The 15,376-nt window shown below is 59.3% G+C and overlaps 1 long non-coding RNA gene across 2 annotated transcripts; it reads right to left on the reverse strand.

Annotated features, from left to right (window-relative positions):
- Positions 1–11,442: 11,442 nt before the first annotated feature.
- LOC113930988 lies at positions 11,443–13,457 on the reverse strand. Of its 2 annotated transcripts, none has more exons than XR_004819836.1 (4): positions 13,323–13,457; positions 12,292–12,365; positions 11,658–11,897; positions 11,443–11,500 (listed from the first exon to the last, which is right to left on the reverse strand). It is a non-coding gene; the product is annotated as an uncharacterized LOC113930988 (long non-coding RNA). The 2 variants fall into 2 exon arrangements; XR_004819837.1 differs by having other exon boundaries at positions 12,292–12,383.
- Positions 13,458–15,376: the final 1,919 nt, after the last annotated feature.

Below are 15,376 nucleotides of genomic sequence, written 5' to 3' on the forward strand. Positions count from 1 at the left end.
ACCCACTTCCCTCTACAGGCAGCCTTGCCCCCCACATGCAGGGAAGGGCTTTAGACCCAGCCAAGCCTCAGCTTTCAGGCCGCCTCCCCTAACAGGGCAACTCCAGGATTGCTGGCAATACCCCCACGTGGAAGCACTTTCTGGGCCAGCATGAGCACACGGCCTAGGGCACAGTTATGCCACTGCCCAATAAAGAACACAAACCCAGGAAGGGAGAAAGAACCAGGCCCTGGCCAGCTACCCAAGCCACAGACCCCCTGCCCAAAATGCAGTGCTGAGAAAACAGCAAGGGCAATTACTGATCTGCAGGAAAGTGGCATTGGGTCCACACTGTTCTTGAACCTGGGTCTGGCCTGCTACCCTAGGCTCCCGGTGGCCAGTCCCGGGAGACACCGTCCCACTCAAGGCAGGCAGGACACACAGGTGAATAAAGTCAGGCCCGCCGCTTCTACCTGCCGGGCACGCTGGCCAGGGCCCCCACGGAAGCACAGCTCCAGAGCCGAGCTGAGCCAACCGGGAGTCCCTGTCCCTCCCTGGACACCACATCGCGCCCAGGCAGCTGCGACACACGTGGGGCCGCAAGGGCAGAAGATGCCAGCCTGGGGGAGAACAAGCCCTTGGGGACAGCGCCGGACAGAGGCTACAGGACAGACCAGGCCTGAGCCTGAGGCCCGCGCGGGCAGGGGGCAGGAGGGAGCAAGACTGGGGCGCCACCCCTGCGGAGGGCCCCGGAGTAGGACAGGCACATGGCACCAGGAAAAGGAGCGCCGGGACGCCATCCGGCTAGGGGCAAACCGGCCCGAGACCCCGCCCCACCAGGAAAATCCCTGGAGGACACCCGCCCTCCCCCACCCTCCACCCAGGCTGCTAGGAGGAGACAGGGAGGGGTGCAAGGTCTGGGCCCTCAGCCGGGCTCCACACACAGGTCGTGAAGGCCTGGTGCCCCATCGGGAGCCAGCAGAGGTGGCGGAGGCTCAGCCCCACCAGGCCCCACGCCTGAGCCCTGTATGCCAGCAGGTGCCAGGAGCAGAGGAGCGGCCCCGGCCACACACCGTCCCCAGGCCGGCCCCATCTCCTCTACTAAGTCTAGGGAGGGGAGCGCTGGCCACCCCAGTCTGGAGCAGCGCCCCCGTCCGGCAGGTCCCGTCCGGTCCGAGTCCAGGCAGGGCAAGGCAGGCGGATGGCCCAGCTGACCACCCCCCTCGCCCCACAGCCAGCCCCCGCCCCCGGCCCAGCCACACCTCTGCACCTGACCCTCCCTGTTGCCTGTCGCCACCACCACCGCCCCCCCCGCGCCCCCTCCCACGGGAGGCTGGAAGGGGACGGGGGGTGAGGAAAGGGGAGCGCTGGCCCTTCAGGGTGGGTGGGGCTGCCACTCACCCGAGACGGGGAGGGAGTCCCAGCACTTCAACAAGGGGAACATTAGCCCGGGGACCTTTGGGGCTCCCGTGGGGCCACCCGGCACGGGTGGCCTCACCCCACTCCAGGGCATAGGGCCAAGGTGCCCCAGGGCAGCCCCCACCCCCGGAACCCCGACGGAGCCAGCGGGATGAGGCGGGGACGGCCGCTAAGACAGGGTCGGCGAGCATGCAGGGTGACAGGTGCCAGCCCCAGGGACCTCAGGTGCGCTCAGCGCTCTGCAGCTCTGGACGGCCTCCTCCCACTCCCACTCCCGTGGGCCCATCCCAACAGCCGACAGATCCCCCCAGAGGGCGGGGCTCTCCTCCCCCGGTGGCAGGTACTACCGTCCAGGGGAGGGCGTTACCCAGCAGGGGGCCCGCGGTCCCGCCGCTCAGAGGTTGGGCTGGCTTGGCCACCTCTTCCCCCTCCCCGCGGGGCCGTCTCTGAAGGTGTCCCCGAGGCAGCCAGGAGGCCACGGCCGGGGGACGAGGGCTGAGGAAAGCACCGCACGGTGGGGGGGGTTGGGGGGGGTTGCCCTTGGGTCAGCACACCTGCCGAGGACAGGCCGGGCAGAGAGCGTGAGGTCCAGGGTTGGGCCCCGAAGGTGGGTGGGCAGGTGGGCGGGGACAGGATCCGGAGGCTGGTGAGCGCGCCCACCCGCAGAGCAGGCCACGAGGGGGAGCCCCTGTGCAGCTGGGTCGGGGGAGACTCTGCACCCATCCAGCCCTCCCGAGCCCTCCCGGGCAGGTGGCCTGTGAGGGAAGACTACGGGGAAGCCGGGCCCTCCTCGCTGTGCCTCCTGCCCAGGGCCGAGGGACAGGAAGGTGGCTCAGCTCAGGCACAGGCCGGGGGGACGGCGAGGACGCCGGTCAGAGGGCCCGGGCTACGCCGGGCCTGAGTGTCTGTCTCCAGGGGAGCCGTCTTCAGGGCCATGCGGCCCAACACCCCGGCGGAGGAGGGATGTCCCCAGGAGCCACGACCCCGGAGTCCCCGCCGAGGGAAGGCCCGGCAAGCCACGGCCCGGTCTCTCTGCTTCTGCTCCCCGGAGACGCAGAGCCAGGCTCCCCCGAGACCCACGGTCCTGGGGTTCAAACAGCACAGGGCGGCCCCAGACGGTGCCAGGAGCTGCCGCCGAGGGCCCTCCCTGGCATTGCCCAGCAGCGAGAGCCAGCGGGGAAAGCACCGCCCCCGGAACCTGTGCGACCGATTCAGAGCTCCCGAGCGAGTCCCAGCGTGTCATCGCGAAGTCATCTCTCAGTCCCAGCCCGGAAGGATGGGGCGGGCACTTCACCGGGGAAAGGAGATGCCACTGGGCTCCCGTGGCCACAGTGGGGGCTCCTTGGCCGGACCGACAGCTGCGCCCCCACCCGCCCACGCACCCTCCCCCCCAACGGGCACTGGGAGGTGGTGCCTGCCCCCACCTGAGCCGCCAGAGCCCAGCACGCGCCTGACTCCGTCGGTGAAGAAAAGGGGCCTGCCCCTCTCCGCTCCCCGCCCCCACCCACCTGCCAGCTGCCAGCTGCCAGCTGCACGGAGGAGGCTGGAGGGCAGGGGAGGAGAGGGGAGTGGGGGGGGAGAGCAGGGGCCACACCTGTGCGCACAGAGAGGAGACCCCTACCTGCCTCGGGCAGGGCAAGCTGCCCCCGCCCCTGGGGAAGGAGAGGACACGACGACACGGGGGGGGGGGGGGGGTGGCGGGGGAGGCGCACGGAGCCACTGGGGGCGGGGACGGTGGCGGTCCAGAGCCTCCCACCTCCCGGGGGCCCGGGTGGGGGCCTCACAGCGCACCGGGCGGTGCTGCTGGGCGGGCTGCTGGGGTGGGAAAGCGCTTGCTGCCCCCGGGGCCAGGACTGCCACCAGGCCTGGCAGCCCCTGTGCAAAGGGCAGAGAGCACACTCCTTGGGCGTTGTGGGCCACACACGAGCTCTGTTGCATATTCTGCTTTCTTACTCTGGCGTTCTGCGTGTTCTGTTGGCAGCCCTTCAGAGACGGAAGAGCTGGCCCGGTCGGTTGAGCGTCCGACTCTCGGTTTCGGCTCGGGTCATGACCCCAGGGTCCTGGGATGGAGCTCCGTGTGGGGCTCCGTGCTCAGCGGGGAGTCCGCTTGAGGATTCTCTCTCTCCCTCGCCCCCTGCCCCTCCCCCCACGTGCGTGCGCATGCTCGCTCTCTCAAATAAAGCAATCTTAAAAAAAAAAAAAAAGGAAAAGCCTGGGAAGTCCGATGACACAAAAAGTAAAATTGTCGGCCTGACCAAACAAACACAAGCCCCAAACCACAAAGTCAAGGGACAAGTGACAAAGTGGGGGGGTGGAGGAATAGCAGCAAGATGTGACTCAGGGCTCATCTCATGAACATACAGAGAGCTTGAAGCAGTCCACGAGGAAAAGCCCGATGACCCAGTAAGTAAAGGGGGTCGAGGAGGCCAACACGCAAAACGAAAGCCAAAGGCTACCCCATCCGATCCCGGGGCCAGGACTCGCTCAGGGGCTGCGGTCCCAGAGTTGCTCCTTCTGGGGACAAACGGTCCAGCGACTGGCCTCGCACTTCATTCACCTGCCGCTCCGACTAGACAACGTGCCACCACGGAGCCAAACAAACACCAACCACCAGCAAGACCGGCCAAAGTAGGGGGGGGGGGGGCGGCGGTGTGGGGCATCGAGCAGGTCTGGGAAACATCGGCCAGGAGCTGGGAGACCACCTTGGTGAAGAAAGGCAGCGGCTTCCCACCAGCTAGAGGGCTGACCGCACGCACAGACCAGACAACTGTCAGGGCCGTTCTCGGGCAGACAGCCCCCTGTGCGGTCTCCAAGCTCCCCGCCACTCCCCGCTCCCCCAAATCCACGTTCTGGATCTCAGGGTCCATGTTCCCTTCCCATCCCCGCGCCCAGCCTTCGGGTCTTTCCTCTGCCTCATCAGAGAGTTCTTTCCATCCCCACTCCCGGGCACCGATCTGGTCTCCACCCCTCTCTCCTACGCGTCCAGATGTTACCAGCCCCAGTCTGGGAATTCCCGAGCACCTGGACAAAGCCGACACCTTTCTCCCGCCTGGGCTGTGGACGGTGCCCTGCAGCCCACCTAGGCAGGAAAGGGTGGCTGCCGCTCCACGGGAAGTCCCTGATCCCTCGAGGGCTAGCACCCTCCTGGCATTTGCCAGACCCGTGGGGACTCTGCAAAGGAGCCAGCCCCAGGGAGGGCAGGGAGCGCACACACACGCACGCACACACACATACACCTAGGAGTCTCAGGCCTCCAGAGCACTGCTTCTCTCGGTGGGGGGGGGGGGGGGGGGGGCCGCGGGGGGTGGGGCGGAGGAGACGGTCTCAGACCAGCAGCCAGGAGCTTGTTAGAGGCGCCCATTCTCAGGCCCCACCTCAGATCTGCGAGATCAGAGACTCCGGGGTGGAGCCCAGGGTTTGAACAAGCCCTCCAGGTGTTCCCATGCAGCCCTCCAGCGTGAGAACCACCGGGATGGATGGTTCCTGATCGCACCCACTTCTAGAAAGGCTAGGAGCTTTCTCTGCTGGGCTCACCTTGACTGACCTCCCCAGGTGAGAGGCAGGCAGGCACAGCTGATGATCCCAACCACAGGTGGTCCTGGAGCAAGGATGTGCTTCAGCAGGACTCCCTCCCAGGGGGCCACACCTGTCGAGTGACATGGGAAAGACTTTGTTACTTTCCTGCTGTCCCCACCCACAGAAGTGGGGACAGATACCTCTGGCGAACACCACGTTGCCGGGTACTGGCCCCAGCTCTGCCCACGTTTTCCTGGATACTAGGCCCGTGTGTGTGTGTGTGTGTGTGTGTGTGTGTGTGTGTGTGTCTGTCTGTCTGTCTGTGTGTGGGTTGCTGGGATCTTGGGATCTATGGTTTTTTTTTTTTAAGATTATTTATTTATTTATTTATTTGAGAGAGAGAGAATGAGAGATAGAGAGCACGAGAGGGAAGAAGGGAAGAGGGTCAGAGTGAGAAGCAGACTCCCCGCTGAGCAGGGAGCCCGACGTGGGACTCGATCCCGGGACTCCAGGATCATGACCTGAGCCGAAGGCAGTCGCTTAACCAACTGAGCCACCCAGACGCCCTTGGGATCTATGCTTTACAGAGAAACGTCCCATACACGCTCAGGGGCACTGGGACACATAGTGGGCCGGGCAAGGAGTGCGTGTGTGTGTGTGTGTGTGTGTGTGTGTGTGTTGGGGGGGTGCCGGAGGGGGGCAGGGCCGGGCAAGGAGTGTGTGTGTGTGTGTGTGTGTGTGTGTGTGTGTGTGTGTGTTGGGGGGGGTGCCGGAGGGTGCAGGGTCACAATCTGGGCCCTGGGAGGGTGGAAGTGCCCAGGAGCACACAGAGGCCAGGACTGGGAGGGGCTGGAGACGGAGTGACGGAGCCCTTTGTCATCCCGGTGGGGCCGCCGCCCTCCCTCCCCCAACACTAGGCCCCTGGGGGCCCCAGTACACTGTCCCTGGCCGTTTAGGGGCCGGACACCCTCAGGACGGCGTGCGGGGGGGGCCTGCGGGGAGCAGCGGGAGAGAAGCCCGACGGAGCCCCCCCGCCCCCGCCTCCCGGGGCCTGGACTCGATAGAGGCTCCTCCTTGACCTCTCCGCGGAGGAATGGGTAGACCGCCCCCCTCCCCAGGTCTCGGGGAACGGGGCCGCTGGCCCGGCCCGGGACCCGGAGGGGCGGAGGGTGGAGCCCAGGGACGGAGGGCGGCGTCGAGAGGGCCGGGGCGTCGTCTAGGCGTGTTGGGCCCCGCCCCGACCGCCCTCGGGTCCGTCTTCTCACGTCCCTCAGCGCGCCCACCGGAAGCTCCGCCCCGCGTGTGGCGGGGCACCGCCTTCCGGCCCCCTTCCGGCTAGCTTCGCCAATGACCAAGCTCGGCTCCTGCCGGGACCCGCCCCCAGGCCGCCTGAGGAAGCCCAGCCCCTGTGGCCTGACGGACACTTCCTCTGCCCAATCAAAGCAAGCCGGTCGCCTGCGCGCCCCTCTGGGCTCAGCTCCCGCCGGCTTCTTCCCAGCGGCGGGGCTCTGGGAACTGCCGGACGCCTAGACTGACGTCCCCGGCAGGGGGAGGAGAGTAGGGACTCTGTGCAGAGTCGCGCAGGTCGTCCTGCCTGTCCACGCCAAGCCCTGCTTGTGTGCTTTTGGTCTGAACCTGTCTCTTGAAGTAAAGAAACTCACGGGCAGTGACAGAGAGACGCCAGGGCGCCTGCCGCAGTTCCCCTAGGGTCAGCATGTTGCACGCCTGGTTCAACTGCACACCGGGAAATGGCATGGGTGCCACCCGAGAGCAGCTCCGTGGGAGTTGCATCCGTGCGCGCGCGCGCGCGCACAGCTCTGCAGTTTCATCACCCGTGTAGATTCACGTGACTCCCACGGGCATCCGTGTCCAGTTGGTTCCCTCACGAGGACCCCTCCTGTGGACCTGACATGACCACAGCCCCCTCCCATCTCCTCCCAACCCACGGCAACCAGTATTGTATTCTCGTCTAGAATTCTGGGTTATTGGAACCATGCAGAATGCGGAAGGTATCCGTAACCCGGGATGGGCTCCCCCCCACCCCTCCCCTCACATAATGCCCTTGCGATCCGTCCAGATCGCTCGCTGCATGTAGCCATACTTAGTTCTTCCTTCGTGTTGCTAGCTACAGTCCTTGGTGTGGATCAACCGGTCGGCTCAAACATTCACCTCCTGAAGGACACCTTGCTTGTTCCCAGTTTCAGGCTTCTACAAATACACCCGCTACGACCATTCATGTACAGGTGTTCGTGCGATCCAAAGTTTCTGTTTCTTTGGCATAAATGCCCGAGGGAGGGGCGCCTGGGTGGCTCAGTCGCTAGGCGTCCGTCTTCGGCTCGGGGGGGGGGGGGGGGGGGGTCGTGATCCCAGGGTCCTGGGATCACGAGCCCCGTCGTATCGGGCTCCCTGCTTGGTGAGCCTGCTTCTCCCTCTCCCTCTGCCTGTTGCTCCCCCTGCTTGTGCTCTCTCTCTGTCAGATAAATAAATAAATAAGATTTTTTAAAAAATGAATAAATGCCCAAGGGTACAATTGCTGGGTCCGTGCAGATGGATGCTTAGCTTTAAAGATTTTATCTTTTCTTTTTTTTTAGATTTTATTTGCTTATTTCAGAGAGAGAGAGAGAGAGAGAGAGAGAGAGAGAGACAGCGAGAGAGGGAACACAAGCAGCGGGAGTGGGAGAGGGGGAGAAGCAGGCTTCCCGCGGAGCGGGGAGCCCGACGCTGGGCTCGATCCCAGGACCCTGGGATCGTGACCTGAGCCTGAGCCGGAGGCAGACGCTTAACGGCGGAGCCACCCAGGCGGCCCCCAAAGATTTCATCTTTTGTAAGGAATCTCTCCACCCAACGTGGGGCCCAAACTCACGATCCCGAGATCAAGAGTCCCATGCGCTCCCGACTGAGCCAGCCAGGCGCCCCTGGATGCTTTGCTCTAAAAGGAACTGCCAAATTGCCTTCCACCGCGGCTGTACCATTTTCCATTACCACCCTGCATATTTTTACGGCACGTAATTGAAACTTTTTTACAAAGCAACATTATTTTAAGACACATTGTTAACAATTGTTTCTCTCTTCTAACTATATTCTTCTAATGGAATCACCAACATAGTTATCCACAGTTTTTTTTTTAATATTTTATTTATTTATTTCACCGAGAGAGACACAGCGAGAGAGGGAACACAAGCAGGGGGCGTGGGAGAGGGAGAAGCAGGCTTGCCGCCGAGCAGGGAGCCCGATGTGGGGCTCGATCCCAGGACCCTGGGATCAGGACCTGAGCCGAAGGCAGCTGCCCAACTGACTGAGCCACCCAGGCGCCCCAGCTTGACACCCTATACATTGATTTTATTGTATTTATTTATTTTTGCACGTTTCATTGTGACTTTCTTTCCCTTAGCAATAGGTCTTTGAAAACCTCCCACGTCAGTAAACAAATGTCTAGCTCATTTCTTCTCTGGCTGCGTGGTGTACCGTCATTTACGTAACGAGTCCCCAACTGATGGTACTTGTACCTTTTCTCGCTCGCTCTCCGCCATTCACCTTGGCGCTGCAACTTCCCACCGTGAACGTGTGCCGATCTCCCTCTAGGATAACCACCTCTAAGTGGAATTGCCAGGTTCAAAACCTACGGGCATTTAAAATGTTGAGAGACACCAAGGAATTGCCTCCCCTAAAGAGGCACACTTGTCCTACACCAGGGCTGTTAGTTCTTTGTTCCGTATGTTGCGAAGATCTTCCCTCAGTGTGTCTTTTTATTTTTTATGTTTTTATTTTTTTTTTAAGATTTTATTTATCTATTTGAGAGAGAATGAGGGATAGAGAGCACGAGCGGGGGGAGGGTCAGAGGGAGAAGCCGACTCCCCGCCGAGCAGGGAGCCCGATGTGGGACTCGATCCCGGGACTCCGGGATCATGACCTGAGCCGAAGGCAGTCGCTTAACCAACTGAGCCACCCAGGCGCCCCCTCAGTGTGTCTTTTGCCTTGAAAGACTAGGCTTGTTGGTTTGGGCTGTCAAGAAGCTGCAGACTTTTTTTTCAGATTTTATTTTTTAAGTGATCTCTACACCCAACACGGGGCTCGAACTTACAACCCCGAGATCAAGAGCCGCATGCTCTACCGACGGGGCCGGCCAGGCGCCCAGAAGTTAGACCTTTTGAGATAACCAAATGTATTAAATTCTCAACTGATGATTTCTGGGTCGCGTATCTTGGGCACAAAGGCCTCCTCCCATGTGTGAGGACTGTGAGGAGACTCGGGACGGAATTTACGAGTCCCTGTTGCCAACTCCTCCGTGACCCAGGCTGGCAGGTTGACCCGCTGGTCCAATCCCTGTGGCCCTGGACTGTTGGCCACAGGCTCCAGTGCTGCCTGGCTAGGTCCGGGCGGGGGTGGGGGTGTAGGGGTGTGGGCGGCGGCTGGGGGCGGTGCCACCCTGACACCCAGCTGCTGCCGTCCAGGGATGCCAGTCCAGGCTGAGAGAAAGGCAAGGAAATATGTAATGAGAAAAGGTTAGTTACGCTGTTTAAATGCATAGGTGGCCCGCAGGTAAGCAAGAGACACCCCTGAGGAAGCGGAGCAAATGAAAACAGAGGAGGGAGGGCGCCTGGGTGGCTCAGTCGTTAAGCGTCTGCCTTCGGCTCAGGTCCTGATCCCAGGGTCCTGGGATCGAGCCCCACATCGGGCTCCCCGCTCGGCGGCAAGCCTGCTTCTCCCTCTCCCGCTCCCCCTGCTTGTGTTCCTGCTCTCGCTGTCTCTCTCTCTCTGTCGAATAAATAAATAAAATCTTAAAAAAAAATAAAAAAGGAAAGGAAAGAAAAGAAAGAAAACAGAGGAGGGAGCAGGGATGCGGCTGGGGCTGTGTGGAGGGGCTGCCGGGTTGGGTTTCCGCGGTGCTAGGGGTAAGGGCTTTCAGGAGGTGAGAGAGCAGAACTGAGATCCCGCCTGAAATCAGTGTTCTTGGGGCGCCTGGGTGGCTCAGTCGGTTGGGTGCCCGCCTTTGGCTCGGGTCATGATCCCGGAGTCCGGGGATCGAGGCTCCCGTGGGGCTCCCTGCTCGGCGGGGAATCGGCTTCTCCCTGGGCCGTCCCCCACCCCACCCCCACCCCCCGCTTGTGCTCTCTGGCTCTATCTCTCTGTCAAATAAATAAAATAAAAATCTTTAAAATAAATAAATAAATAAAAGCAGTGTTCGTGAAGGGCGACCTCGGCGGGCCCAAGGAAGGACAGGGTTATAAAACGAAGTGGGTCCGGGTGAGCGGGGGAGGACCCCTCCCACGCCAGTCCTAGTACCCACGAACGGGGGCGCCTTCCCCGGCTGGCTGCAAGCTGAGGGGCTTCAGTGAACCCCTGGCTGAGAGAGGAACTGCCCCCCCACACACACCCCCACCACCCCCGTCGCGGTAGTCCTGCTGGGCTCCTGGCAGAGCAAACCCACCCTCCCTGGAAGAGGATGTACCTCACCCCGGGCTTCCCTCGCCCAGGACCCCCCGGGGGGCCCAGCTGAGGATGGGCCAGTGAAGACACTGCCCACGCTCCTGGGCAACCTGCAGGTCTGTCAAAGACAGGACTGGCCCTACCGACATTCCCAGGGTGTGACTCTCAGAGGCCAGAGAACGCAATTTCGGTAATGGCTGTGAGTGTTTGCTGTGGGCCTAGGCTCCGCCCGTCCCATCTTCCCGGCAGCCCTAGGAGGCTGTTAGCTGGTGTTAGCCCCGCTGTCCGGGTGAGGAAATGAGGAAAACAGCACAAATGGGTTGAGCGGCTTCTTCTGAATCACTTGCTAGCAGGTGGCCGAGGCAGGGTGTGGATCAAGGACGTTGGGCTTCGAGCCTGACCCCCTTTTGTGGGCTGTGCTCTACAGTCTGGCTCGCTCCCTCACTTGGAGATTCCTGGGGCACGCGGGGCACATCAGTATGTCCTGAAGGCATGAGAGGAGAGCCCAGCTGAATCTCCCCCTGGCGGGCCTTGGGTCAGCACACCAAAACTGGAGGGGGGTGAGACAGAGAGCCACTTTCTGTTCTTGTGCTTCATCGTGGGGGCGGGGGGGGGGGCGCGGGGGGGGGGACTTCGAAACAGGGACTGGCATTACCTTTGAATTCTCATGGGATCAGAGGGCGGCGCTCACGGATCTTTACATATCGTTTGCATTACTGTGATGGAAAGCTACCCCGACCTCCCCAAATCTTTGATAGCCTCTGAGAGACAACAACATAAAGACACAGAGAAGCATTCGAGTCCCAGACCAGGATGGAGTCCCGCATGGGCTCCTGGCTCAGCGGGGTGTCTGCTTCTCCCGCTGACCCTTCCCTCTCTCGTGCTTTCTCTCCCTCCCTCAAATAAATCAATACAACCTTTATATAATAATAATTAATAATAAAATAGAAACAAGAAAAGCGTCCAGGTAGATTTGGAAAAAGAACTTTAGAAGTAGGGGCGCCTGGGTGCCTCAGTCGTTAAGCGTCTGCCTTCGGCTCAGGTCGTGATCCCGGGGTCCTGGGATCGAGCCCCGCATCGGGCTCCCTGCTCGGCGGGAAGCCTGCTCCTCCCTCTCCCGCTCCCCCTGCTTGTGTTCCCTCTCTCGCTGTGTCTCTCTCTGTCAAAAAAAACAAAACAAAACAAAACAAAACAAAAACTTTAGAAGCAAAAAAACACCGTCATTGAAATAAAAATCCCAACAGATGGATGAAATCACAGATAGGTGCCGCTGAAGAAAGGATTAGTGACCTGGAAGGTGGTGCCTCCGAACTCACCTCCTGCCCTGTTTCCCCTCCCGGTGGATAAGGTGGTTTTCTCCTTCCCTGAGTAATTGCCGCAGCCCCTCCTCAGAGGTCCAGGCTCTGGCTCTTCAAGGCCCCCTCATCCTGGCTTCTAGGCTCCTGGTGACACCAACCTGTTCCCCTTGCTCTAGGGGCGGCAGGTTCCTCCCGTATTATCTCCGTGACTCCAGTCGTCGGATCCCTGAGTGGCCGACTGCTCATATTCAATCCCCTCTGTTGAGAAACTTTGTTTCTTGTATCCCGACTCGTGCCCGACTGACACAGGATCGGAACTGGGAGTGGTCCCAGAAGATGGACCCACAAAGATGGAGTGTGGGGACGGGGCTGGTCATGCCCTTGGGCTGGAGTGCGGGGCTCGGCTCCTCGCCAAGGCGCAGAGGGACGTGAGGCGCCCGTGGCCGGCGGGGACCTCGTAATTCGTCAGGCCCTCACCCGCGGTTAACCGGGACGAAGGGCCCAACCGCAGTAAGCACCCCGGGGAGCCGGAGCGGCCGCTGCCCTGGACTGTCATGGCGCTAAGGACGGCGGTAAAGACTGTGGTGTGGGACGATTCCCGAGTGCACCTGAGAGTGCACAGAGAAAACCAGGACAAGTTCAGGTTCCTTACCTCTCAGCTCAAGCCACCGTATGACAACCAGAGAACTTCCACGACGGCCCTAAACATTCGCTCACTTCCTCCACCTGCAAGGGTTGACAGGGCTCAAAAGCAAACACAGCGTTTAGCTGTGCGGGTTACAGAATCCCCAAAGTCAGCTGAATTCCCAGCCTGTGTTTCTCATGTGAAAGGTAGGGCGGTGGTTGGAGGAGTGGGACCCTGAAGCCTGGCCTTGGGACATCTGGTTGGCCTCAGTTGAAGCTGAGAATGGGGGTGCCACCACTTTCCCTGGGCCTCAGCATGCTCCAGGACAGGAATATATTAAGTGTGAGAGCATATTGCATCTCTGCCCTTTCTTCCCCTGGTGCACTCCTGGGCTCCTACCTTGAGTGTTCTGTAACTCTGCTATTTGTCCTCCACACCGAATAGGGAATGAGTTGTGGGATCTTTTTGGTATTCCTAAATTCCAGGCCACTGCTTTTCCGATCCCAAGAATGGCTGGATGGCAGCTCAGTAAGGTGGAAGGTAACTGTCTTAGCTTCTTGTGGCAAGCAAGGCCACAGCTCGGCTGGTGTGCCTGTGGGTGGGCTGCTCTGACTAGAGAAGTCAGCTCCCAGGGCCACCTGGGTGGCTCAGTCATTAAGCGTCTGCCTTCGGCTCGGGTCATGATCCCAGGGTCCTGGGATCGAGCCCCGCATCGGGCTCCCTGCTCAGTGGGGAGCCTGCTCCTCCCTCTCCCACTCCCCCTGCTTGTGTTCCCTCTCTTGCTGTGTCTCTCTCTGTCAAATAAATAAATAAAATCTTAAAAAATAAAAAAGCTCCCAGACTCCATCTGCTCCAGAGGTCTGAGTTGAAGAAGAACACTGTGTCGCGTTATCCTCTTCCTTTCCCTTTGGTAGTGCAGGAGGGGCCTGTGCTGCACACCTCAGCCACCACCATACTGGCACTTCCACCCATCTCCACCCTGCAGCACCCCCGCAGCCCTGCCCCTCCAAGGCCATCACCCCCCCCAACCACCAGTGTCCCTTTCTCTCTGGCCATACCTCTGTCCATCGCTGGTTGGCCCGAGGTTAAGGGCAGGGCCCCTTCTCCGACTTGTCCCTGGGGACCTGGGCTTTGCAGCTCCTCACACCCCGGGGGCTCCAGCTAAGCACCCGCGCGGATGTTCGTTGTTCAGGGCGTTGACCCGCTCCTGCACCCGCCTGGCGCAAGCAACGCTGATTGGCTGGAGCCCAATGAGTGACGGGACAAAACCCAACAACGTGGCCCGGCTGCCGCCAGCTCTCCGATTGGCCCGGTACAGAGGGGGGCGCAGGGCCGGCCAGGCGGGCGGGCACGGCTGGAGTGAGGCGGTGTCAAATGGTGGGTAGAGGGAGTCCCAGTAGGGCACAGGCGATTTGGAGGCGGGTGCGAGCAGCCAGGGCTGCTGAGGAGAGGGCTGGCCAGGGACGGGAAAGGCGGGGCCTAGTCACTGCGAAGCCCGGGATGAGGCCCAGGAGGGGCTTGAGCATTGGGAGATGGGGGGCGGGCGGGCGGGCCGAGGCTGGGCCTGGGGAGTAGGAATACGCCCGGAAGAAAGAGACCGTCAGTGGGGACATTTCGATGGCACTTCTAAAATCCTGGCCACAGCCCTATGAGATAGATATTATCACCATCATCAGCACCGTCATCCTTTACAGATGAAAAAACTGAGGCAAAAAGGGTATACCCCCCGCAACAATCAGACCTATTTTAGCACCTACACGATTTGATGGTGTGCTTCCTCCTCCTGTTGCTTCGGCTACTCTGTACTCAGGAGCTATAGCTGAGTGAAGCTGGCTACAAGTCCATTTCCTTCTCCTCTTTGAGGTCATGGCTCCTCTCAGCCCGTTACCAAATGGGTCCTACTGTTTTTGCCTAGCACCTGTGGGGGCCCGAATTGAGGCTTTTGGAACAGCGCTTTCATCATGGATAGTATTTACTTTATTGTTCTATTTTTGTTGTCCATCTCACCAAGATGGGGCATTTTACACCTGAATCAGAGTAGATGTGGTGCTCATGCGTGGCCATACATTCTGGCTGTATTCATAATGGCTATCCCTAAGGGTATCCAGTGCTTTACAGAGGTCAGGTCACCTTCATAATTCACTGTCTCCCACTCCTCACAAACTTTTTTTTCCCCCTTCTCACACACACGAAAAGTAGTTAACAGAAATTACAGGTCTGCAACTCCACTCCTAGATTTATATACACCCAAGAGAACTGAAAATTCACATCCACAAACTTAGGTAAGAATGTTTGTAGCATTATTCAGAACAGAAAAAGTGAGAAGCACCCAAACGTCCAACTGATGAATAAAATGTGGTATATACATAGGAAGGATTATGTGGCCATAAAAAGGAATGGAGTCCTGGCACATGCTACCATGTGGATGAACCTCAAATGCATTACATGAAGTGAGAGAAGCCAAAGCCCAAAAGGCCGTATCCTGTACAATTCTACTCATATGAAATGTCCAGAAGAGGAAATCCAGAGACAGAAAATACATGAGTGGTTGCCAGGGGCTGGGAAGGGGAATGGGAGTGACTACTAAGGGATTCAGGATTTCTTTTTGGAGTCCTAAAACGGATCATGGTGATAGTTGCACAACTCGGTGAGTATACTAAAAACCACTGAATTGTGCAGTTTAAAAGGGTGACTTGTATGGAGTGTGAGATGGTTAAGTGAGGTCAAAATTTCAAAATTTTATTTGTATTTCCTAAATTTTCTACAGTGACCCTGTATCAACTTATTTTTAAAAATCCATTTGATATTTTTAATATTTTTATATATTGGTTTTATCTTCTATCATCTTACACAAAAATGTTTTTGAAATCTCGTGAAAACAAGCACAGCAATCATCATGCTAATTTCACAGGCCAGGAAACCAGTTCAGTGATTTAAAAAGCACAGGAGCAGAGTGAGTAGGCCCCTACGAGGACTCCCAAGTACCAGGATAGTTCTGGGTCTCCACCATATATTCTTGAACAAAGACCCCTGTTGACCAGTCAATGAGGGCAGTAAAAATTAGGACCATGACATATCAGGCATTCCTCTTGTCAGCTTAAGCCATACACTA

The sequence above is a fragment of the Zalophus californianus genome, chromosome X, assembly GCF_009762305.2.
Source record: "Zalophus californianus isolate mZalCal1 chromosome X, mZalCal1.pri.v2, whole genome shotgun sequence".
NCBI classification, from domain to species: Eukaryota; Metazoa; Chordata; class Mammalia; order Carnivora; family Otariidae; genus Zalophus; species Zalophus californianus.